Consider the following 27118-nt stretch of genomic DNA (forward strand, 5'->3'; position numbering starts at 1 on the left):
CGTGTATCCGCAAGACGTTTTTAAAAATTCTCCTTCAACGACTCCTGTGGTCTCTTGAATATTATAATTTGGTTCCCAAATATCAATTCGCCTACTTTAAAGGTCGTTGTGCTCAAGATGCTATTAACATTTTACTTATCGATATTTTATTAGCGCAAATTCGTAAGGATTGTTTTATTGCTATTTTTTTTGGACATACGAGGAGCTTTTGACTCCATACCACTGCATCTTCTCTGGACTAATCTTGCACAGAAAGGTTTTCTTGGTCATTTTCTCCACATCTTGCGTAATTTGTTTACGTATCGGAAACTTTCACTTAAATCCGCTTATTCTTCTCTTCCTTGTCGTCTGTCATCTGTCGGTGTTCCTCAGGGAGACATTTTAAGTGGTCTGCTTTTCGCCCTGTATATGAGTAATCTTGAACAATTGGTTACCCAAAAAACTCGCATTCTTTTTTATGCTGATGATATAGTTCTTTATTACTCTCATAGTAATGTCGATGTGTGTCGTCACCATATATATCAGCTAATGGAGCAAGTCATTACATGGCTTACTTTCCATGGTCTTCAACTTTCTACCTCCAAATGCTGTGCAATGTTTTTTACCTCTAAGCGTAGGTTTAACTCTGAGCCACTTGTTTTCGATTCTCATGTCATTCCTTTTTGTTCCTCCCATAAATACCTTGGTGTTATGCTAGACCGCTCGTTATCTTGGAAACATCATATTACTCAGTTACGTAATTCTTCTGATATGTATATTAAAATTCTCCAAGTGGTTACTAGACGATCATGGGGTGCTGACCCTGGCACAGCTCAGTTGTTATATTCCGCTACTATTCGCTCTAGACTCGACTACTGTGCGCATGTTATAGATACTGCGTCGGATTCTGTTCTTAACCACTTAAATACTTTACAATTTAAAGCCCTGAGAACTTGTGTTGGAGCATTGTTGTCTACCCCTACTAATGCTCTCCTTGTCGAGACCGGTGAGTTCCCTCTTCCCATTCGCCGTAAAATGATAACATCTAAATATTTACTTAAAAGATTTGCTCTGGCTCAACACCCATTGCTTCCTAAATTGCAGTTATTAGATGAATATTCTCTTCTTTCACAGGCCCGCCGTCGTAAGATGCCTGCTTTGTTGTATGCATATCAATTTCTTCTTTCCTATAAAAACACTATCTTACGCACTGCTTCTTCCCCCGTTTATTCAGTAAATTTTGATTGTTTATTTTTTGTCCCTTCTATCATTATCTCCCCTACATCTTCTTTTTCCTCTTCTATTCCTGGTTCTTCGTTGCCTGGCCCTCCTTTTAAGAAGCTACGTTTTGCTATAAGTGATTCTGGCGTCCAGATATATACAGACGGCTCAAAAAACTCTGCTGGCGTTGGAGCAGCGTTCTATATTGTCAATACCAATGTTGCTGAACTCTATCGTTTACCCAGTGACTTTTCTATCTACACTGCGGAAATTTTTGCTATTCGTCAAGCTCTCATGTACATTAAGCATCATTCTATACCTAACGCAGCTATTTATACGGATTCCCTCAGTGCAGTTCAGTCGCTCCAGTCATCTCATCTTTCTTTTAACTGGTATTTGTATCATGTTAAAAGTCTCATTTATACTTTGCATCAATCTGGGGTGGTTCTCACTTTTGTCTGGGTCCCTAGTCATATAGGTATCTATGGGAATGAACAGGCGGATTTATTCGCGAAGCGAGCTGTTCGTGATGGCAAATCCCTACTTAACCTTGCAGTTCCTCTACCCGATTTTTATCCAGTTCTTAAACATTATGCTTATGGTCAGTGGCAAGAAGATTGGACTAGATCAGCTTCTTATAAAGGTCGCTATTATTACAATATTCAGCCTTGTATTCCTACCTATCCTTGGTATTTGAAGGGTAACTATTCTCGCCGTCACATTACCAACATTATTCGTCTTCGCTTTAACCATGCTCTTACTCCTCTGTATAAACATCGTTTTAACCTCTCCCCCCACTCCTCCTGTATATGTGGTACTCCGAGTGCTGATGTAAATCATTTATTATTCCAATGCCCTGTGTATGATTCTTTTCGTCCGGCTTTTATTTCTCGTCTTCTCAGTCTTCAGAAAGCTCTCCCCACCAATGTCTCCTGCTTGCTTACCGATATGTCTCCTGCTCTAATACATGCTATCAATCAATATTTGGATGACTCTCATCTTCATTTGTAAATTACTGTCTGTTTATTGTTCGCACCGTTACATACTCCTGCTTCCACTGTTTTTTGCTTCTACGCACTTCCTTTGTTATGTTTCGCGTTACTTAAGGTGTGTACATAGACCCGATGCTCAACTGTTCTTGAGACCTTCGTAGTGAAATTCATTGCGTGTGACCTTCGTAGTGGACTAATTGCGTGTGATTTCGCATTATAAGTGTAATATCACGACAGGACGAATAGAAATGAATAGTGTGACGACTCCCTCTGAATCACATGTTAACAGACACGGTGTACATGTTCTCCGCCACCTGCAGCGCTGCTGTCAATAAAAGGGCCAAGTACGCGCGCTTTTCGTCGGCTTACTGTGGAAATGTGCAAACGGTTTCTGGTCTTTTTCAGTAGTTTTATACATCCTCAAGTGTATAAGTGCAAAATAGCTGGCATTAACTTTTCATGAACTGAAAAGTGAAAAAGATTATGCATTTGAGAAGTAGGACGTATACTTTGACATATGCTTCAATTTACTACCGCATGTGAATATGCCAACTTGAAATGTCCCGGATTGTAATTCGGGTTACAATAAACATTCGAATTATAAGCGTCATTTTTGTTTCACCCCCAAAAGATCCCACTCTGTTCTCAAAGTGGTCGAAGGCTATCCCACGTCAACATCTGCTTTTAAAGTGATAGTACCCTTAACATAATTTTTCAGTCAGATTAGAGCTATGGCAAAAGCTGTTGTCAAAGAGAATGCCAAAATCACAAATACAGCTCAGGAAAAAAATTGCAACACGCTTACCTTTGATCAGTCCGACTCGTTGGCTGAACGGTCAGCGTACTGGCCTTCGGTTCAGAGGGTCCCGGGTTCGATTCCCGGCCGGGTCGGGGATTTTAACCTTAATTGGTTAATTCCAACGGCACGGGGGCTGGGTGTATGTGTTGTCTTCATCATCATTTCATCCTCATCACGACGCGCAGGTCGCCTACGGGAGTCAACTCGAAAGACCTGCACCTGGCGAGCCGAACGTGTCTTCGGACACTCCCGGCACTAAAAGCCATACGCCATTTCATTTCTTTTCACCTTTGATCAGCCACAATTATCTTTTTTCATTTTTTGCTAGTTGCTTTACGTCACACCGACACAGGTAGGTCTTATAGCAACGATAGGATAGCAAAGGCCTAGGAGTTGGAAGGAAGCGGCCGTGGCCTTAATTAAGGTACAGTCCCAGAATTTGGCTGGTGGGAAAATGGGAAACCATGGAAAACCATCTTCAGGGCTGCCAAAAGTGGGATTCGAACCCACTATCTCCCGGATGCAAGCTCACAGCCGCGTGCCCCTAACCGCACGGCCAACTAGCTCGGTCCACCATTATCAAGTTGGGAAGATGAACAAATAGCTCCTTTCACCAGTTCAAAAATTAATGTCATTCATCAGTTCTGTGGGTATATTGTTAAACATGCAAGCGAAGTGATAGGCTGTACAGCATGTATTGGTTCTATGCAGAACAATACAGAGGAGGACCTAACAAGTCTAGAAGAATATTTTAACGCATCCAACTATCTTATTTATCCATCGAGTTTTAATGTGTTTATATTATGCAGCATGTACACTAACAGTCGAACATGTGTTTTTTAAAGGTTATAGCGGATAATTGCAACTGAACTTGATTTTGTGGTGAATTAATGAAATAGCTCTGTACACACATACCCGTTTGACATATTCGTTAAGACACTGAAGAGCCAATTTCAGAAGTAATGTCATTAAATCATTACTAAATGTAAAATATTTCCTATGAATTTGTCACATATTACTTTCAAAACAAGGAACACTATATCTTAATTTGCACGAAACACAGATCGCACATAAACACAGTCATCGGTCAGTAAAGAGAATGCACATTCCTGAAACATAGCAATAATAAACACACGGTTTTGAATAATTTATTTAAACGATAAATTCCGAATTAAGTCACATCAGATCTCATTTAAAATCACATGTTCAGGGACAGCTGATCCCTGTTTACCTACACCAGCGCCGCGTAGTGTAGGAACATAACAAACAGCAGAAGTCGTCACACTATGTACTTCTATTCGTCCTGATCACGATAATAAGTGTAGTGGCTGGGTGAAATAATAGAGCCCATAACCTCTCCGACAACAACAACAACAACAATAAGAGGATCTAAACGGCGGTGATTTACTTCCAAAAACTATAAGGAGAAGCAGAAGAAGAAGAAATAATAATATTTACATGACGTATTCCAGTGATACTGCAATTTTATAATCTGTTTATACACGTGTGTTATAGTAAATTATATAGTGTTAATGTCGTTGGTATGATTATTCAGTGATGCCGTGATGAATATGTGTGTAGTATTGTTAACCTAAAATACTTCTGTTTGAATGATGAGATACTGTATGCCTTTGCGCATTCAAGAAATATCAAGCACCAACTATGGATTTGCACTGAATAATAATTGCTGTAAGTACTGTATTACGGTGTATTTTAATCATTAATAATCATGCATTGGCGTTAAGCGTGCGTCATTAACGATATTTATTTTTCATTGTAAAGTAAGAAATCACTTTTTTTATTTCAACAATTTGCTTTACGCCCACCGATACAGATATTTTAGGTCTTACGGCGACGATAGTACCTACAGGAAAGGCCCAGGAGTGGGAATGATTCGGCCGTGGACTTAATTAAGTTACAGCCTGGTGTGAAAATGGTAAACCACGGAAAACCATCTTCAGGACTGCTGACAGTGCGGTTCGAACCCACAATCTCCCGGATAAAATCACTGTTAAGCTTAATGGTGAAGGGATGGGGACTTAAATATAAAGATATTGAAGATCGCATATCATTTATTTTACTACTGTCTCTCAATGGAGGTAGCTCAATGGATTCGTCATACTCTGCCTTAATATTGCTGTAATTATGGTAGAGGCTAAGGGATTAGACTTCATTCAGGTTTTTTATAGCCCTACATTTAAATTTCACCATTGGTCGAGATGGGTAGTTTCCAGTGAATGATGATGATGATGATGATGCTTGTTGTTTAAAGGGGCCTAACAGCGAAGGTCATCGGCCCATCCAGTGAATGATAGTGGCACCCACTGTTCAAGAGTTTTACCTTAGTATCTAAATACAGTTCTTGGGAAAATAAGAGTGTGTAGGTCAGTGACTTGTTGCTTATAAGAGAGCTGCAGGTCCTTGTCATCGACTTAAATAGTTTCAGTTTCTATTGTTACTTCCCAAGAGCCTTTGTAGGTTAAGTGGGTGAAAAAGCATATAAAAATGACATAAAAGACTTGAAGTAGTGTAGAATAGAGATCCTTCCTTTTTGCTTGTTAGGAACCCGCCAACCTGCCCCTAGAAGTATTATTACTTAGGCCTACATGGGATAATTAGAATCGGGGCACTGTAAATCTCGGATTTGCGACCATTTGTTTGTGTTTCTGTTGGCCACCTTGGGTTTTCTATTACCTCCAGTAGAGCTTGCATCATGTGTGCCCACAAGACTGTCTGCACCTTTTTTGAAAATAAGAAAACCATTCACTTTCACGTTGTCATGCTGTATGCCCATTTCAGTTCTTACATTTCTTAGGTCCACCTTTCAATGCTTGATAAACTAATACAATTTAAGAGATAAATTTCGTCATATGGTACATGTTTTGACCTTTTGTGATCATCAAATGCAATTATCAGAAACAATGGAATAACATTTTAAAATCTATGAATGAATCAATAAAATGATGGGTATCATGAGTGGGTGAAAACATTATTTAAAAAACTCAGTAAATTGTCTATAATTTTTTTTGGCTTCTGCCCTTATTAAAATTCACAATAGCCATATAACTGTTTAAACTCCTCTTGCTGATTATAAAAGATTCAGATGAGAAGGTGAGAACATAGTTGCTGGTGAAAATCTGTAGTAAATAAGACCTGTAAATAAGATTTGTAAATTCATGTACTTCAAACACTAAATGGCCAGTTCGGTTGCAATAAACATGTTATTAAAAGATTCACGTGTTGTCTTTGGGAAAGCTTCTTTTGTTTAGACAGCTTGTGATCAGTTAACATCAAGGCAGAAGCATTCGTGTCATGAAGTTTATTGTTTGCAACTTTACATTTTGCCACTTTGTCACTTTTTGTCACATTTAACAAGACTCCAGGGAATGCTAAAGACCTCTTAGCCTGTTTGCAGCCCTAACGTGGTGCCTTATGTTCCCAGATGCTCTTTATTAGTCCCCATTCCAGTGGTCTTGTCACCTGCTGGACCTAAGCTGGCAGTCTTGTGTAGCGTTGTGACATCGTCCAAGCGGTGCAATGTTGGATCTGTAACTTGCCTTTCGCAAAGGCTCAATGGAAGCTTTACCCAGTTTTTTGCAATTTATTTTATGTACATGAATTTGTTGTTAATTCACAGCCTAAGTAGTGCTAATGGATCGTTACATTTTTGGGGGGTTGATGTTGGGCATTAAGCCTGTTTTTGGTACTGTAGTTAGCATGACATTAACATCAAGATAGGTCCAGGGTGTCGATCAATTATGGGTCCTTTGCAAGAATGAACAGAAGTCGTGATAAGGCTGAGGGCTGTGAAACATACCAGATGGCCCTGCAGAAGCTTGGATATTGTTTCATTGTTCTGTATATAGGCTGCACGGAGTATATTTTAAGACTTCATAGTGGCAGTGGCGTGCACTGAACCCCACCTACCCCGGTGTTGCTGGGGTAAATACTTTTGTATTTACATTTTATTATTATTCCTTAGAACACTTTTTACAAAGTTTAAAAACTGCGAACATCTAAGCCAAGCATAGCTATCTCGACAATCCGCTCGCACTGCCGCAGTTCAGCTTCTCCAGCGAGCTGGATTTCCTTGCTGGCACAAAAGAGAGCTACCCCAGCAAAATTTAAGTTGCTTGGTTGACACATACATTTGAAGCTTCCTTGTCCTGGGAGCGGGGCGGGGCTGAGGGCCCTACCCGACAGCAATTTACGGCGACAGGCAGGCTAGCTTAGGTAAGGGATATTAGTTTTAATACTTGACACACAAATTGTTCAGCGCCACACACTAGAGACTACAAGAAAAAGAAAAGAAAAAAAACAACATGATAACAGTATAGCCACTTGAACATCATCTTGCTAATAAAAATAGAGCCAGTTTATGAAATCAATTGTAATATAGAGGCATATATTTTATTTTTTTGATTTCGGCATGTATAAAGTTTTTTTAGCAATTCATTGATGGCACGTATACAGTGTGTTTTCTGATAGCTGCAGAAAAATATTTAGATTGCCCAGCATGATGAACAACACAGAGCTAAGCGCGAAGTAAATTTTTTTTTGTGTATTTTTTTGTTTTTTGCAAGTTGCTTTTACGTCACACCGACACAGTTAGGTCTTATGGCGACGATGGGACAGGAAAGGGCTAGAAGTGGGAAGGAAGCGTCCATGGCCTTATTTAAGGTACAGCCCCAGCATTTGCCTGGTGTGAAAATGGGAAACCATGGAAAACCATTTTCAGGGCTGCTGACAGTGGGGTTTGAACCCACTATCTCCTGAATACTGGATACTCGCCGCACTTAAGCGACTGTAGCTATCGAGCTCGGTAGTAAAAGAATTTTGTGTAATGGTATAGGTATAGTGAAGTTTTGTAGTGTTCCTCCTGGATTATGGGTGAAGTTTTTATGAGTTCTGTGCTATTCTTCATGAATATAACGTGTGTTATACGTCATGACGAATATTTTCTCTCGTTTGTCATTGATGCACGTACACTCGGTAAGCGAGTGAAACTATAGAACTTTGGCAACGGTAAAATACCAGTTAAATTTTGCTGATTCAGTTTAAGTTAACCTTTTTGAGTTAAAAACAAATATATAGTCCCAGTGTATTTTTGTGAAAACCCTGGCTGTACTGTCACAAAGCGTCACCGGGTGAAACTATAAGTACATTGTTTGAAATCTGTTCTAGATTACGTTATGATGGTGTCGTCACTGCCGTGAATATCAATTTGGAAATATGTGCGAGTGTGTGGTTGAAAATATTCTTGAAAGACCTTTCTCAGGTAGTCCTTTCCACAAAAAATGCAGCTTTATAAAATGGTAATGTTGACTTTAGAGAGTGTAGTGCAGCTACGATTGCTTATATTTAAAAAATATTTTTGCAGCTGGGGTAATGAACGTGTTCACCGCACGCCACTGCATAGTGGAGTACTGAGGCATAGGAGCGCAGAGAAGCAGGGACAATGAGCGCAGTCCCACAATGCTCTGCAGTCGTAGTCGTCTCAAATAAGCAGCATAATTACACCTATTAAAACCAAACAAAACTGAACTTGCCAGCTATACATATACGTAGAACAAATATATGAACTAGTAAATGAATATGAACTCACCAGTATTTACAGATGATGTGAAAAGTTATCTTGTTAAGCTGCGATGCAAGCTTCACATCTTACGAGATATAGGAACACACTTAGCACTTCCAGAATTATTCCTCTAAACTTTCTCTTTGAGAATTCCCCATAGATAAAATTCACATATGCTTAAATCAGGCAAACACTTCTTGCAACTGTCGCATAGAGCTATGCGCGGTATGGGCTCTCGCACCATCCTACTGGCAAATCACAGTCATCCATGCAAGATTTGTGTTGGACATTGTGCAGGTGGGACATGTTTTTCTCCGGGTACTCTGGTATTCCTTGTCATCTGTCATTACAGCAACACACTCCAGTATCATTTCATTTCATCTGTCAGTCATTAAGCACTGCCCCAGAGGAGTGCGACAGGCTTCGGCAGCCGGCACAGTTCCTGTCCTCACCGCTAGATGGGGCTTCATTCATGCCATTCCTGACCTGGTATGATGACTGGAAACAGGCTGTGAATATTTTCGTGATATGTGCGAGAGGCTCTACCACTCCTAGTAATTTCGCATAAAAATAGGCCTACGTCACTCATTTGGAGATAGTTCTGATAATCTTCTACTTCGATATTTTGTATATCCCTCAACAATTTCATATGAGGCCACCTCTGTGGTGCCGTGGTTAGTGTGATTAGCTGCCACCTCCGGAGACCCGGGTTCGATTCCTGGCTCTGCCACGAAATTTGAAAAGTGGTACGAGGGCTGGAACGGGGTCCACTCAGTTTCGGGAGGTCAACTGAGTAGAGGTGCGTTCGATTCCCACCTTAGCCATTCTGGAAGTGGTTTTCTGTGGATTCCCACCTAACTTAATTCCACGGCTGCTTCCTTCCCTCTTCCTTGTCTATCCCTTCCAATCTTCCCATCACTCACCAAGGCCCCTGTTAAGCATAGCAGGCGAGGCCGCTGGGCGAGGTGCTGGTCATCCTCCCGGTTGTATCCCCCGACCCAATATCTCATGCTCCAGGACACTGTCCTTAAGGCGGTAGAGGTGGGATCCCTGTCTGAGTCCGAGGGAAAAACCAACCCTGGAGGGTAAACAGATTAAGAAGAGGAAGAAGAACTTAATGTGAGAATACTATTCTCTTTTCCTTTACGTTTAACACTGCGTTTTATGCAGATGCTAGTATGATAGCTACACGTGCCCATCTTTTACGATCCATTTTGATAGAATACCGCAATTTCAAATTATATTGACTGTTATCGACTTTTTATTTGTGAAGTGAGAATACCGCAATTTCAAATTATATTGACGGTTATCGACTTTTTATTTGTGAAGTGAGAATACCGCAATGGGAAGCAAGTGCACTAGTACTGACCAAAATATTGACAGTAATAATGATCATGTAAGGTCACGACAATATTGATGCGTACTGTCAGTATTATTGACTCAGTATTACTGACCGTGTAGGGTCTGCTTTACATCATCTTTCTTTATCAGTCTAGTGTTGCCCTAGTTACATTGTTCTAAGAAAGGCATGTATCTGAGCTTTAAGAAAGGATGGAAAATATTAAGAACTTTCAGAGTGGGTCGTACTTTAGACATTCCTAGAAATACGAGAACATATGTCCGATAATAGTGTAAAACTCTTGTACGTGGATTATTTATCATACCACCAGGCTGAGTCGCTAGACAGTTGAGGCACTGGCCTTCTGGCCACAACTTGGCAGGTTCGATCCTGGTTCAATCCGGTGGTATTTGAAGGTGCTCAGATATGTCAGCCTCGTATCAGTAGGATTAATGGAATGTAAAAGAACTCCCGTGGGACCAACTGCAGCACATCGGCGTCTCCAAGAACGGTAAAAGTAGTTGGTGAGACAAAAAATAACATCAATATTGTTATTCATCATATTAATGGTTATGAATTTCATGTTTTTGGTCCGTATTGAACTGAGAATAATATATAAGTAATAATAATAACAACGTAAACGTTTCCACCTTTTCAATACTAAAATATATTCATAAAATTATAAATTACACGGTACTAGTTTCGACCCATCTAGGGGTCATCATCAGCCGTAATGGAGCAAAGATCACTTTTGGCGAAATCCTAAGAAAATGTTATTTTAAAGAATAACAAGTGAAATGAGATGTTATTATGGTAATAGTTAATAATACAAGGAATATACATACTAAGAGGTTTTTAACAAAGAATAAAGTATAAATGGGGTGTTGTAAAAATTATAATCATGGAAATCAGTAAGTTCTTGTATTGAAATGAAATATGGCTTAGGAAGAGGGCTTAAGGTGGGGCTGAAGGGTGCGGGAGAAAGTGTAATTGTCTTGGAAAAGTACCTTTGATTAAATTTAGGATTGAGTTTAGGTTGGCTGCATTATTGTTTCTGAGGAAAGTGATAAATAGATCGAAGAGTATGTTGGGTTTCTCTGAGATTTCATTGAGATTGTGACTGGCATTAAAGTATTGGTCTAGGTGTATGTAGTAATTTTCCATTATGTTGAGTAAAGGGCCCTTGTTTGCTAATACAAGGATGTCCATGTCTTGTTCAATATTGGTGAAATTATGGTTATAATCTTGCATGTGTTGGCCAATGGCTGAAAATCTGTTGTATTTTATTGCGTTAGTGTGCTCGTGGTATCTGATAATGAAGTTTCTCCCGGTTTGCCCGATGTAGGTTTTTTTACAGGTGGTACATTTGATCCTATAAACTCCTGATTTTAAAAAACTGCTGGTTTTATTGATGTGTGAAGTATTGTATAAAATGTTCATATTCTTATTGTTAGTTTTGAAGGCTATTTTAACACCTTGTTTCTTAAAGATGTTGGTTAACTTGTAGATATCATTGTTGAACGTGAAGGTGGAAAATGTTAGAGGTTTGGTTATTTCTTTTTTGAGGGTAGTTTTTGGGCGATGTTTGTGTTTATTGATTATCCTTTCTATAAAATGATTGCTGAAGCCGTTGAATTTTGCGATTCCGCGGATTGTGTTGAGTTTGTTTTTTAGATCTTTATTGGACATAGGTATGCTGAAGGCTCGGTGAACTAGGCTGTTGTATGTGGCTCGATTGTGGGACTGGGGGTGCACTGAATCTTGGCGAATGGTGGAGGCTGTTTGAATGGGTTTTCTGAAAATTTTATAACTGAAAGAATCTGAGTTTCTAGTGATGGTTAAATCTAGAAAGTTGATTTTTTGATTTGATTCGGATTCTAGTGTGAATTTGATGTGAGGATCAATATTGTTGAGTCTTAAGAGGGTGGTGGGTGCGTTAATTGATTTCTCATTCATGATTACAAAGACATCGTCGACATATCTGGCCCAAAAGAGAATGTTTTCGAATTCGTTGTCAATTTTGGTGTATTCGAGGAAGTCCAGGTATATTTCTGCTAAGATACCTGAGGCCGGTGACCCCATTGCCAAACCATTTTGTTGATATATGACATTGTCAAAAGTGAAGAAGTTATTGTCGATGATAAGTTTTAATATTGTGATAAAGTCTTGTATCTCTAGTTTGCTTAAGTGGCTGTTTTTGTTTAAATTGTTTATAATTATCGGAATTAATTTTGATACTTGTATGCTTGGGTACATGTTTACAATATCGAAAGAGTGGATGGAGTGATCCGGTTGCAAATTGAACTTGTTTAGTTTTTCTACTAGCTCAGATGTGTTTTTAATAGACTTTTTGGATAAGAATTGATAATTTTTTCTTTCTTCTTCTTTTTTTATTTTTTATTTTTTTTTAAATCCAAAAAGTCTATTAAAAACACATCTGAGCTAGTAGAAAAACTAAACAAGTTCAATTTGCAACCGGATCACTCCATCCACTCTTTCGATATTGTAAACATGTACCCAAGCATACAAGTATCAAAATTAATTCCGATAATTATAAACAATTTAAACAAAAACAGCCACTTAAGCAAACTAGAGATACAAGACTTTATCACAATATTAAAACTTATCATCGACAATAACTTCTTCACTTTTGACAATGTCATATATCAACAAAATGGTTTGGCAATGGGGTCACCGGCCTCAGGTATCTTAGCAGAAATATACCTGGACTTCCTCGAATACACCAAAATTGACAACGAATTCGAAAACATTCTCTTTTGGGCCAGATATGTCAACGATGTCTTTGTAATCATGAATGAGAAACCAATTAACGCACCCACCACCCTCTTAAGACTCAACAATATTGATCCTCATATCAAATTCACACTAGAATCCGAATCAAATCAAAAAATCAACTTTCTAGATTTAACCATCACTAGAAACTCAGATTCTTTCAGTTATAAAATTTTCAGAAAACCCACTCAAACAGCCTCCACCATTCGCCAAGATTCAGTGCACCCCCAGTCCCACAAACGAGCCACATACAACAGCCTAGTTCACCGAGCCTTCAGCATACCTATGTCCAATAAAGATCTAAAAAACAAACTCAACACAATCCGCGGAATCGCAAAATTCAACGGCTTCAGCAATCATTTTATAGAAAGGATAATCAATAAACACAAACATCGCCCAAAAACTACCCTCAAAAAAGAAATAACCAAACCTCTAACATTTTCCACCTTCACGTTCAACAATGATATCTACAAGTTAACCAACATCTTTAAGAAACAAGGCGTTAAAATAGCCTTCAAAACCAACAATAAGAATATGAACATTTTATACAATACTTCACACATCAACAAGACCAGCAGTTTTTTAAAATCAGGAGTTTATTGGATCAAATGTACCACCTGTAAAAAAACCTACATCGGGCAAACCGGGAGAAACTTCATTATCAGATACCACGAGCACACTAACGCAATAAAATACAACAGATTTTCAGCCATTGGCCAACACATGCAAGATTATAACCATAATTTCACCAATATTGAACAAGACATGGACATCCTTGTATTAGCAAACAAGGGCCCTTTACTCAACATAATGGAAAATTACTACATACACCTAGACCAATACTTTAATGCCAGTCACAATCTCAATGAAATCTCAGAGAAACCCAACATACTCTTCGATCTATTTATCACTTTCCTCAGAAACAATAATGCAGCCAACCTAAACTCAATCCTAAATTTAATCAAAGGTACTTTTCCAAGACAATTACACTTTCTCCCGCACCCTTCAGCCCCACCTTAAGCCCTCTTCCTAAGCCATATTTCATTTCAATACAAGAACTTACTGATTTCCATGATTATAATTTTTACAACACCCCATTTATACTTTATTCTTTGTTAAAAACCTCTTAGTATGTATATTCCTTGTATTATTAACTATTACCATAATAACATCTCATTTCACTTGTTATTCTTTAAAATAACATTTTCTTAGGATTTCGCCAAAAGTGATCTTTGCTCCATTACGGCTGATGATGACCCCTAGATGGGTCGAAACTAGTACCGTGTAATTTATAATTTTATGAATATATTTTAGTATTGAAAAGGTGGAAACGTTTACGTTGTTATTATTATTACTTATATATTATTCAACATATTGGAAAACAAAAGTAATGGAGTGTAGTGGAACGAAGGCAGGTGATGCAGGTAATATTAGATTAGGAAATGAAGTCTTAAAGGAAATAGATGAATATTGTTACTTGGGTAGTAAAATAACTAACGATGGCAGAAGTAAGGAGGACATAAAATGCAGACTAGCGCAAGCAAGGAAGGCCTTTCTTAAGAAAAGAAATTTGCTTACTTCAAACATTGATATAGGCTAGGAATTAGAAAGATGTTTCTGAAGACCTTCGTCTGGAGTGTGGCATTGTATGGAAGTGAAACATGGACGATGACTAGCTCAGAAAGAAAGAGAATAAAAGCTAAAGGTGAGATGGATAGATCGAATCACGAATGTGCTGAATCGAATTGGTGAGCAGAGATCGATTTGGGTAAATTTGATAAAAATCATTGTTAATCCGTATTGAAGATACTGAATGTAGGATGCTAAATGGTTATTTTGTCACCTATTCAATACTAATAAATTTTTACATTTGGGAATTTATTATTAATTCCACTTGAGACATGTTTCGCCCTTCATTGAGGGCATCATCAGTCAAATCACCTCCTCAAGGCAAAAATCAGGTACCTGATTAGTATTTAACATGCACACATTAATATACATTACAATGGGAAAATTAAGTACGAGAAATACTTGTACAATGGTGATAGTTGACAATATAAGTTTATAGACTAAGTAGTCGGCACCATTAGCAGAGTCTAGCAGTGGTGCTCCGAAGAATAATTGACGCACTCATAGGAAATTATAACGTTTTTACAAATTATTTCCATTATAACAGTCAGGGGAGAAAGGGTATAGTGCTCGGCATCAATGTTTTTTAACAAAAATTACTGTCAATGGTTGGTAACTATACAGTAAATTTACATTATCAAATTGAACAGTTGAGAATTTACAGTTTATATACATATTTACAAGAGAGCCGCTTGGTGAGCAAGGATATAACAATATCTAGCACCAAGTGCGTCCCGTTGTTTTAATCGTTGGAAGACATTGCAGCATTGACATATCAGAAATATGCAGAGTGGTTTAATCTTATTTTATAATCACAGGGGGCAGAGAAAATATTCCATAGCCAAATGAGGTTCTGTAGGCATCAAACTGAAAGTTGTCTGGTTGAAGTCCCGGGTTCGGTACGGTGAACTTGGTCGGCGTGGACGGAGACTCATTGGGTGTCACTGAGTAAACGGTGCATTTGAATGGCAACAATGATGGCAGTTATTTGTAGGTAATTGTATTATTGGGAATATGTTGCGGGTTGGATCTTTCGCTGTGAGATGCCTGTGAGACTTAAATTGATATTATTACGTAAATGAAAGTATGAAGGACCTTGAGACGAAGTTACTGTTTTTGTTGCTGGTCTGGTGAAATAGAATCGAATGGAGTTGCTTATGCTATGAACTGCAGTGGAGAGATTACAATGTATAATTACAGAGTCAGAGCGTTGTAGCTGGGATGAGGCATCTTCTCATTCTGTCTGCGAAGAGGAGCCGTAATGGCACGCCATGTTCGTGCCGGTGTGCGCTGGATTCTAGCGTGTTGTTGGAAGTTGTGTTGTATGAAGTGGAAGTTACCTGTTGTGTCGCTGAGAGGCTATTTGTTGGTGAGTGTTGGTTGACTATGAAGGAGGCTCAGTCGGTAATATGCGCGTGTGGTTGGCAATGGATTAAAGGAAAATGAATCTCACCACGTACCATACTCTAGGAATATATGTCTGTATGAAGTATTTACTTATATTGTCAACTACCACCATTGTACAAGTGTTTCTCGTACTTAATTTTCCCATTGTAATGTATATTAATGTGTGCATGTTAAATACTAATCAGGTACCTGATTTTTGCCTTGAGGAGGTGATTTGACTGATGATGCCCTCAATGAAGGGCGAAACATGTCTCAAGTGGAATTAATAATAAATTCCTAAATGTAAAAATGTATAAGTAATGAATAGGTGACAAAATAAACCATTTAGCATCCTACATTGGGTAAATTTGACGAGAAGAAGAGCTAGAACGATAGGACACATCTTAAGACACCCAGGACTTGTTTAGTTGGTTTTTGAAGGAAGTGTTGGAGGTAAGAACGGTAGGGGTAGACCAAGGTACGAATATGACAAGCAGATTAGAGCAGATGTAGGATGCAGTAATCGTGTAGAAATGAAAAGGTTAGCACAGGATAGGCTGGCGTCGAGGGCTGGACCAAATCAGTGTATCAGTCAGTACTGATCTGCATTTAGGGCAGTCGCCCAAGTGGCAGATTCGTTATGGACTGATGACTCAAACAGCAAAGTCAGTTGCCAGCAGATTGGATTTGGAACCTCCAGATTGATGAAGTTTTAATTCTTAGGTGACTACTTGTAAATTGTATCTTATTATACATTAAGAAAGTAGAGTACTGTACTTTAGAGATTCCTACAAATAGCAGTACAGTCAAAACCAGTTATAACGACTGTGAGGGGACCGTTAATTAACGGTCATTATAAGCGATAGTTGCACAAATTGTTTTTTTGGGTAGCTGTAAATGTCATATCTGTAGATTTTAGGCTGCACACTTAACATGGTTAACAGAATAAAATTAAATCTTCAAAAAACATAAGTGAAATAAATACTGTATTTGTAATACAGTAGGCCTGCACTATTTGTGGAGTGGGACTGAGAGGAATTTTTTCTTCTAATGTTTCGACGGTACGTACGGCAACAATATGTCGACAAAATATACAATAATAAATGGGGAAATCATCAGCAACAATGTAAATTGATCAGTAATGTTGCACACAGTCCTGGTTTATACATGAGGTGCTCTGTCTGTCCTTCCAGATTGTAGAAGTCTTTGAGTGTGATACACACAATTCCTTCGCCACACTGACATTTGTTTCCCCATTTTGTAATCACCATATTATTTGTTACTTTTCTTCAATGAATTTTCCCTTTCTTTTGCAACATATTCAAAGCAATGCTTGCCTTGACTGTTTAACAGACAGACTGATTTGTTACCTACAACCTACTGGAAACAAGAGTTTAAAAATAAGCTTTACATTGTTGTCAGCAATCCTCAAACGCATAACAAAGAAAAATGAACATTTCTCCAAAAATGTGATAAAAATATGCCGTTTTATAAGATATGTCGAGTAAGGTATGTCGTGCTAAGCAATTTTTTAAAATACAGTGCTCATATCGGATTTAGACAGGACTGTTAGATTTCGCCGTTATACACAATACGTCCTTGAAAGCAGTTTCGACTGTATTTAAATCTGCAGTATAGAATGAAAAACCCTTACATGGATTTTTTATCATATCTGAGAGGCCTAACTAATATTTCTTGAGTTATAGGTCAGCGAGTCTACTCCCGTTTGCCAACAGAACGGACTTGGAACCTCCAGATTGTTGAAGTTTTAAAATTATGGTGAGTACTTGTTCATTGTATTTTATTAAATTAAAATACTGGGCGAGTTTGTCGTGCGGTTAGAGGCACGCAGCTGTGAGCTTGCATCCGGGAGATAGTGGGTTCGAATCCCACTGTCGCCAGCCCTGAAGATGGTTTTCCGTGGTTTCCCATTTTCACACCAGGCTGTACCTTAATTAAGGCCACGTCCGCTTCCTTCCAATTCCTAGGCCTTTCCTATCCGACCATAAGACCTGTCTGTGTCGGTGTGACATAAAAACCACTAGCAAAAAAAATATATTAATGGCCTGTGCTCCTTGTAACAGTGCTTGGGTCTTATTGATGTTTGCAGGATGGTCAGGAATTACGGAGAGTTATAATGTTGACTATTTATGTCACAAATATATCTCGAAGATAGGTGACTTGTGAAAAACTGGCTCATTAACATAAAGTTATCTTCATTAAACCTTCCAGGCTATTTTGGATCAAAAACTTTTCTGCCAGAATTGGAGTGTTTATCATAAAGACAGGAAAGGTTCAATAGGAGGGGGAGTATGCATGCTGGTGAAAGATGAATTTGTAAGCTATGAAAAAGTTAAGGGAAAAAAGCATGAAATTCTAGATGTAAGGCTCATCTCTAAAATCAATAGGCAACTTGATAATTTTGGGGCATACGGACCAGGGAAGGGTGGTGCTGACACAGAATTATTTGATAAGATAATCAGCTTTGTGGGGAACGACATAGAAAGGTACTTGATTGTCTTGGATGATCTCAAATATTAACTGGGAAGGTAATGCGAATCGCGGAAAGCGCGATCAACAAATGGTAACTAATTTAATCTGCAAAGGACAGAAAGCCATATGTAAAGATAGTTGGATGTAAGGATAATATCCAGGTGGAGGAAGTAGATTTGTCTATGATAACAAAGATAGTTACAAAAAGACGTAAAAATTAAAAACTAGAAAAGCAGCTGGAATTGATAAGATTTCTAGAGATATAATAAAAACAAGGGCTGCCATATTGGACAAAGTGTATTGTTTGAATATATAATATAAATTAAACATTGCAGATTAAAAGTACATCCACAAATCTGTCCTTTTAAGAAACATAGCTAAAGCTGCAGAAAGTGTTACATTTATATCCAGTAGTGGAGGTATCGCCTCTTGTGGTTTGCAGTGGAAGAAGACATTGTTGGGTAGGTGGTGCCCGAGTATTGCAAGATACCTTAAGCGTTGCAAGGGCTACTTTCTTCATATTTGTTAGCACAGACTTACAGTAATTGGGATTCAGATGAAGCCCGGCTTCTTGAAACTTTGGATTGCCGTTCTTGTTAGCTCAGTATCATCAGTGAACCTGTCCGACTCGTTGGCTGAATGGTCAGCGTACTGGCCTTCGGTTCAGAGGGCCCGGGTTCGGTTCCCGGCCGGGTTGGGGATTTTAACCTTCATTGGTTAATTGCAATGGCCCGGGGGCTGGGTGTTTGTACTGTCCCCAACATCCCTGCAACTCACACACCACACATAACACTATCCTCCACCACAATAACATGCAGTTACCTACACATGACAGATGCAGCCCACCCTCATTGGAGGGTCTGCCTTACAAGGGCTGCACTCGGCTAGAAATAGCCAAATGAAATTATTATTATTATTATCAGTGAACCTGAGAACAGTTAGAGGGCAAAAGGCTGTTTACAAGTTGAAACCCAAATTCCGAGGCAGAACGTGATCGTTTCTAACTGTTAGCGTCTTCAGTCTGCCAAAACTAATTTTTTGATAAATCAATTTATGAACTACCTGAAAAAGAAAACATAATGGTAACAGAATTATAACTCTTAAAAAAAACCCCACAATGTAATTAAAATAGAATAAAATAAACTTGAACTTGAACTGGCCTTCCAACTAACAAAAGATACATACAACAAGAAATCTCTTTCATGGGTGTCCAAAATTAAACATTATAAAACAGTGATTAAACCAGAAGCACTAAATGCACCAGAAACACTAAATATGAATTATTATTATTATTATCATCATCATCATCATATGGCATTTATAAGCATAATTTGCAAAAATATACAATGAACATATAAGTTAAAATAGAGAAATAATTAAACTAGAATGTCCAGCTTCAACAATCAGTCCACTGTACTTGGTGTCAATTCATGTGGAGCCCGTAAACCGTCCTTAAATGCTGACAGTGGACAGCTGTCAACAACATGAAGCAATGTCTGCTTCTCAGTACCACACTCACACGCAGCACTTTCACAATATCCCCACTTTTTCATCATATATCGGCACCTGTCGTGGCCTGTTCTGAAATGGTTGAGTTTTGACCACTCTCAAGGAAGATCGAACCTGGCACTTTCTTCGTTGGGTCTTTAATCAGAAAGGCGTTGGTGGGTGGACATTGTTCCCATCGCTGTCTCCATTTTGCTGTTACACTGAATTTTTCGTGGGAGTGTAGATCAGTCCAGAGTGTATTCCGGGATTTTAACCTCATTACAGGTAGATCTCGTAAGTCACTGAACAAGAGTGAGTTCCTGTGTGCTAAGGTCTTCTTGAGCAACTGTACTTTCGTTGCTTTTCTCCTCAGATCTGGAAGAGTAATGTTTGCTAAAACAGGCAGCCACTAGAGTAGGAGTGGACCTCACTGTACCAGTAACTACTGTCATTGTTTCATTGAGCTGTACGTCAGTCTTGCTCGAATGTACACTGTATTCCCACACAGGAGCGCAGTACTCAACAGCCGAGTACGCTAGAGAAAGTGAAGTGGTGCGAACAGTGTTTGCACCTGCACCCTAGTTGCTGCCCGGTAGTTTATGCAGCAGATTTACTCCTGTACTCGGCTTCTTTGACAGATTCAGGCAATGCTGTTTGAATGACAAGGATCTATCCAGTTTTATTTATTTATATCGTGTCAGAAGCATACATAAGCTTTAAATTAAATATGAGTAAAGAACATAAAACATAATATAAATTCTTCCAGTGACGAAGAGCCACATTAAACTATGTTAGCCCAAAACATTGCGACATCAAGTGCATTTGGCTTCACTTTAACGAGGTCTTCTAAAATAAATGTAAATTAAGCTTTCCTACATCTTGTATTTTTAATAATGTACCCATTTTATACAGCTGCCAACCTACAAGACAAAGTCTTACCTTGTTTGAGGCAGAGTACTTCTCTTTGATAAGAGACCGATTGTACGATTTTGATACGGACCCTGAAGGCATTGTTTACATCTTGTGGTTTCAGTGGTGATGTATCGCGCTCACTGCGAGTCTTCTTGCAATTGGAAGAGAATCTGAGACACTGACCAACTGTTCTGAGTAATCCGTTTAAGGATGAGAAGCGATTTAGGAATGTATCATCGTGTTTTATGACAATAAGTGATGTTATAATTCTTTGGTCAGGGATCTTCGAAGTGTCGCATCCTGATTGTGATGGCCATGATGCAGGGTCTAGATGCAGCCTTCCCACCATAGTGCACTGTCTTGAAGAAGCAGTGGCTGTACTCCCCGTGATACAAGATCTTCAGGATTGTCCAGTGATCCAACATGTCGCCAATGGGAGGCTGGTACAGTGTCTTGAATTTCTGCCACCCTGTTTGCCACGAATGTTTTCCATTTTGTAGGACATGCGCGTAACCAAGCCAATACGATTGCTGAATCAGTCCAAAGTAGTACACCATCGGGGGTAGTGCGTAGAGTTTCAAGCGTTTCCTTGATGAGGCGAGCCAAATTAAGGCACCACATAATTCGAGACGGGGAATTGAAATCTGTTTTAGAGGTGCAACCCTTGATTTTGCAAAAAGAAGTTTCGTAAGAACCTCGGCTTTGTGGTTGACAGATCTTATGTACACGGCAGCCCCGTAAGCAGTCTGTGAAGCATCGCAGAAGCCATGTATCTCGATATTCTTCACTATCCCTTCACTGAGGACCAGTCTTGGAATTTTGAAATTATTAGGTAGTGATATTTGTTGATATAGGTCAATCCAGGTATCGAGCAAATTCCTGAGTAGTTGATCATTCCATCCTGAACCTTCTTGCCACAGGCATTGCATGAAGACTTCAAAGAGAACAACTACGGGAGTTATCAGCCCTAATGGGTTGAATATTGATGATATTATGGACAGCATCGTACGTTTTGAGCACTCTGATTCCCTTGAGCTCGATTGATGTGGCTTCAGGCTACAGTTGATTTGAAATTGGTCCGTTGAAGGGTGCCAAGTTAAACCCAACGTTTTTACTACGCTGCTCTCACTGTCAGTCAATGAATGTTTATATTCTCATAAGTTCTCTGGGATTGATTCAAGGAGTTCTGGACTATTTGTGCACCACTTTCTCAACGGAAATCCTCCAAGCTGAAGAAGGTCTTGAAGTGTGATTCGCAGCCTTAGAGCTTCATCCAAATCTCTGTTCCTGAGATGCAATCATCCACATAAAAATCATGGCGAAGGACTGAAGCCGCTTGAGGGAATCTGGTTGCTTCATCCGTAGCCAGCTGTACCAGGCATCTTGTAGCTAAGTAAGCTGCTGATGATGTGCCATACATGACGGTAGTGAGGGCGTAGGATTTTAGTTTGTCCTGAGGGCTTTCTCGCCATTGCAGGGGTTGATGTTTTGGGTGCACTCTTACTTGTCGGTACATTTTCTCTATATCAGCTGTAAAGGCTATTGTAAGCATATGAAACCTCATGACCAATGAGCATAAGTCATCTTGTACTGTTGGTCCTACCATTAAAATGTCATTTAGTGCCACGCCATTGTCGGTTCTTGTAGAGGCATCAAAAACCACCCTTGTCTTGGTAGTACTGCTCGAATGATTGTGAACCGCGTGATGAGGAAGGTAATATTCTGTTTGTCTTAGTGTGGAATTTGGTTGAATTTCGACCATGTGTCCAAGTGCTTCATATTCCCTCATAAACTCGACATAATCTTGACGAAGGTTGCTCTGCACTTGCAATTTTCTCTCCAGGAAATGAAAACGTTGTCTTGCAATCTCCTTTGAGCTTCCTAGGTTTATTTCTTTTCTTATGGGTAGTTCTACTACATATCTTCCATTCTCATCCCTTAAGGTGGTATCGATGAAATTTTTCTCACATTCCGCATGCTCTGGTGAACGAATTTCATGACTTATTTCCTCTATGGACCAGAATCGTTGTATTTGATTCTCAAGACTGAGGTCAGACCTAATGAAGAATGAATTAGATCTTTGCCCATTGTCTTCTCCTTCATTCATTTGCTGTGGATACTCTCTGCTTAGAATCCATCCTAACTGAGTGTTCTGCAGTGTGGGATATACTGCGCGAAATTTCTTCCCCTCCTTCTTGAGATGCAAAAAGAACCGAGCTCCGATTAGTAAGTGAGTACTCTGAGGAAGGTGGAAATCTGGATCAGCGAGGATGACATCCTTTGGGATATTCCATTCCTTGAAGGTTGATGTTTGATGTAGGGATATTGCCAGTTATCCTAGATAGAACTATACATTCCATATTGAAATGAAAGTCACTGATTGTCGAGTGCACTTCTACGTTTACTGAATCAGCTTTGGATGTCAGTTCACCAAATGCTTTCAGGAATATAACGGTTGTTCTTTTCTTCTTGAGTTTAAGTTGTTGTACCGCCTGCTCGGATATGAAGTTGCTTTGGGAACCGCTATCTAATACTCCTCGCATGCGATGATATCTTCCGTTTGAGTCCTTGATTTTAACCGTGACTGTGCTTAGAAGAGCCTAAGTGTTTGGAGTACTTCTGAGAGAGTGATACGATGATTGGAGTGTGTTGTTAACCTGTGGGTTTTGTGCCATAGTGTTGTTTGTGTTAGTTTTTTTCCTCATTCTGATCGTTTTGGTGTAGCAACGTGTAGCGGTATTTCTTGCATACCTTACATGTAGTACTGGATCTACATGCCTTCCAAGTGTGTGATGGACTAAGGCAATTACTGCAGTGCTTGCTATCTTTGATCAATTTGAACCTTTCATCAGAACTCAAATTGAGGAAATCAGGACATTTATACAGTCTGTGCTCTTCTGAGCAGATGTAACATCTCTGCTGTCAAAACGTATGATTGTTGTGTTATCAAGCGTGGCGCTGATTTGGGGTAATTGTTAAGACTGACTGCAGGTGGTTGGGTACAAGAGCAGAGTTGTAGTGTCTGACAGCATCTCTCCTCGAATTTAACTGCATCGGAATGAGAATGCTCCTTTTCAAATTCTAACCTTAGTTTTTTGTCTAGTCGAGAGAGTAGGAGTTCATTAAGAAGTAAATCTAGGATACTTGGTTGGGCATTTAGGGCATTAAGTGCATCTATACTGCCCTTGAATAAATTGATCAGTTTGCATATTTCACTCTCCGTTGAACCTATTTTATGTGTGAAGTTTCTGTAATTTGCCTAATGTGTTCAGCTGCAATTAATTTGGGTGAATGATAACGATTGACCAGAATGTTGTAGGCTACTTGAAAGTTGGCATCAGAAATGCTGATATTTCTTATGCTGTCCTTGGCTTCGCCTTTCAGAAAGGAGAGCAAGTAGTGGAATTTCTCTATGTTTAATAGGTCATTATTGTTGACCACCAGGCCTTCAAACGTATCTTTGAAATGCAGCCAGGTAATTAAGAGTCCCACTAAAGGTAGGGAGATTTATTTTCGGTAACATGGACCATTACAAAAGCCTCCACTGCTAGACTGGAAGCATTTGAACTCTAGCTATACAGAAGAATTTTGAGAATATCATGGACTCAGAAGATTACAAACGTTGAGGTTCTACGCCGAGTTAACAAGAGATCAGAGCTGATCAACACCATCAAGTGTCGTAAACTACAATATTTTGGACACATCATGTGGAATCAGAAAAGGTATGAGCTGCTTCAACTTATCCTGCAAGGGAAAATAGAAGGAAAAAGATCTCCTGGGCGAAGAAGAATTTCCTGGCTCAACAACCTTAAAACCTGGTTCAACAAAACATCTACAGAACTGTTCCACATTTCAATGGATAAAGCCCGAATAGCCATGTTGATCGCCAACGTCCGAGGCGGACAGGCACGCTAAGAAGAAGAAGAATTTGATGTTTCTAGGCATGTCCTGTGATGACTGAGTCATGTTTTGTAGATTGGTGACCTTCCTTAATTTAGCCTCCAGCAAGTCGATTGTGTCTTCGAATTCTTCTCGATAGATCATGTTAGATTCCTCATTTTCTTCATCATACGACTCTAGTTGGCTTTGAATTTGTAGATGTCCTCACTGTGTCTGGTTGTGTTCCAAAGATGTTCCAGTTAGCTTCTGCACAATATTGTTTCTAGCAGCCACTTTCTGCTTGATGTTCAAACAATGTTTTCGGTAGGTTAAGGCACGATCCAGAGTGACTCCGAGGTACTTCGGGGTAGGACAGTGTTGTAATGCTATGCCTTGCCAAGTGACCTTCAGAGTGTGGGAAGCTTATCTGTTGTTTAGATGGAAAACACAGGTTTGCGTCTTGTTGAGTTTGGTGTTAGTTGATTCTTCTTGTAACAGCCAGCGAGAGTGTCTAGAGCTTTGGACAATGTTTGTTCGTTCGTTTCAAAGTTATCCCCCTGAGAAGTGATGACACAATCATCAGCATAGTTGAAACTATTCGTCCCGGCAGGAAGAGGCTGATTATTGATGTAAATATTGAAAAGCATTGGTGCCAACACACCTCCCTGAGGTAGTCCGTTCTTCTGTATCCTCCACCTGCTTCTTTTCCCTGGAACTCAACAAAGAAACTTCAATTTTCAAGTTGATTTCTAATGGCACAAGTCAGATGAAAGTCCTTTGTCATGCTATATACCTTTTCTAGGAGAATTCAGTGATTAACAGTATCATATGCTGCCGAGAGATCTATGAATGCAGCTCCTGTGATTTTCTGGCTTTTAAAACCATCTTCTGTATGTTGACTTAATTTTAACACCTGCGATGTGCAGCTGTTCCTTCTCCTGAAACCACCTTGCTGTGGAATCAGAAGTGGCTCGATTTTATCAGTCAACCTATTGAGGAAAAGTCTCTCCAGAATCTTAAAAAGATGACACATTAAAGAGATTGGTCTGTAGCTTCTACGGTCATTTTTATCTTTTCCTGGTTTTAGGATGGCTATGACCCTAGCTATCCTCCATATTTTAGGTATCATGGAAGACTGAATGCAGTTGTTCATGACTTCTACCAACCAGCACTTTGCAGTAGGACCAAAGTTCTTAATTTGTTCCATTCCTTACACTTACTGAGAGCTAATTCCAGTTCAGTTAGTGTGAAATGCTTAGATAACTCATTGTTCTCGTCTGGTTGTCTGACTATAGGATTCTTCCCTATTTTCATGGAAAGTTTTGGTTTTCCATTAAGCAAAAGTTGGTGTGCTATTTGATCTGCACTTACATTGGCATGTGTGTTAGCTTGAGTAGGAACATTGCTCAAGCGTCTTAAAAGTCTCCAAGCTTCTTGACTGCTCCTACCCATATCAACTTCAGACATCAACTTCATCCACATCTCCTTCTTTGCCTGGGAGATAGAGGAAAGAACACTTTGTGTTGTTTGAATAGTTTCCTCACTAAATGGGTCTTCTTCCGTGAAGCCTGTAGTAATCGTGCAGCAGAGCAGTTGTTTCACGAGTTATACCTTGAAGGTAGCGTGTCCTGCAGCCTCTGGGAATTGATGCCCATGAACAGAATTTCATGATATCAATGAATTTGTCATAATCTGCGGGTATAGGAGAGACAGTTTTTATCCTCTCATCCAACATACTGGAAAATCTTTTCCAGCCAGCCTTTCAAAAGTTATATCTCCGTCTTAACCGAACTTTGTGTGGTCTTATGTATTAAGAGAGGTGACGTATTAGTGGCCGGTGTTGTGTTCTTGGGATTGGTGAGCACATTTCTTTACAACATTGCTGCACAAAGCAGTTGCTCACAAAGAGAAGATCCCCCCTCTCGGGACACCAAGACCTTGACGTCGGTGTGGGAGCTTGTGTGCTTGTTGATCCCGAGGGCTGTGCCAGCTCAGGGTTACCCATGCTGGATTGGCCTTGGTGTAGAGCCAGACTAACAAGGTGTCCCTCGAGTTGCCTGAGAGGTGTCTGTGCTCTTTAGATTTCATAACTATTTCTACCCTTCTATTCTCACCTTCTTAAATTTCATTCCTCTTCCTGTCTAGCCAAACTCTCTGCCTCAGGTAGAATAGGTTAGTATGGAGGTTTCATCTTCCCACAATCGCAAGTTTCGGGTCATGGCGACGTGATGCATGGCTACTGGGAGACTAGTTCCTACAGATACTGGGCGCCTTGCCTTTGGTACGTCAGGGCTTTGCCGAAGGTCGACCTTTTATATTGCAGGTACTTGTGGGACTATGTATGGTTTTTGAGTTTGGTTTTAATTCGTCGAAGGCTGCAGGCCTTAAAACTGCATCTTTAAATTGTACCTCAAAGAAACTTAAACGTTTCAACCGAGCCGATGATTTGTTCAATAGGGAAACGTCTGAGGAAAATCTGCCTCGGTTTCTGGTTGCCTCCAGAGTCGATGGACAGAGCTTTCTTCCAGAAAATCCGTTTCTAATTAGTAATGCTGTTTTGGATATTGTTGGTGGAGAGGTTCATGAGATGCAGAAACTGCGAGATGGGTCCGTACTTATCAAGACCACTA

At 39.5% G+C, this 27118-nt stretch overlaps 1 long non-coding RNA gene across 2 annotated transcripts in view; it reads left to right on the forward strand.

The window, feature by feature from the left end:
- Positions 1-4468: 4468 nt before the first annotated feature.
- The window catches only part of LOC136885878 (uncharacterized), a 77282-nt gene continuing 54632 nt past the window's right edge, over positions 4469-27118 (forward strand). For both annotated transcript variants that reach the window (XR_010861630.2, XR_010861629.2), the window contains exons 1-2: positions 4469-4680; positions 17423-17495. This is a non-coding gene — a long non-coding RNA (uncharacterized lncRNA). The remainder of the gene's footprint in view (positions 4681-17422; positions 17496-27118) is intronic.

This window comes from Anabrus simplex, chromosome X (assembly GCF_040414725.1).
Source record: "Anabrus simplex isolate iqAnaSimp1 chromosome X, ASM4041472v1, whole genome shotgun sequence".
Lineage (NCBI taxonomy): Eukaryota > Metazoa > Arthropoda > Insecta > Orthoptera > Tettigoniidae > Anabrus > Anabrus simplex.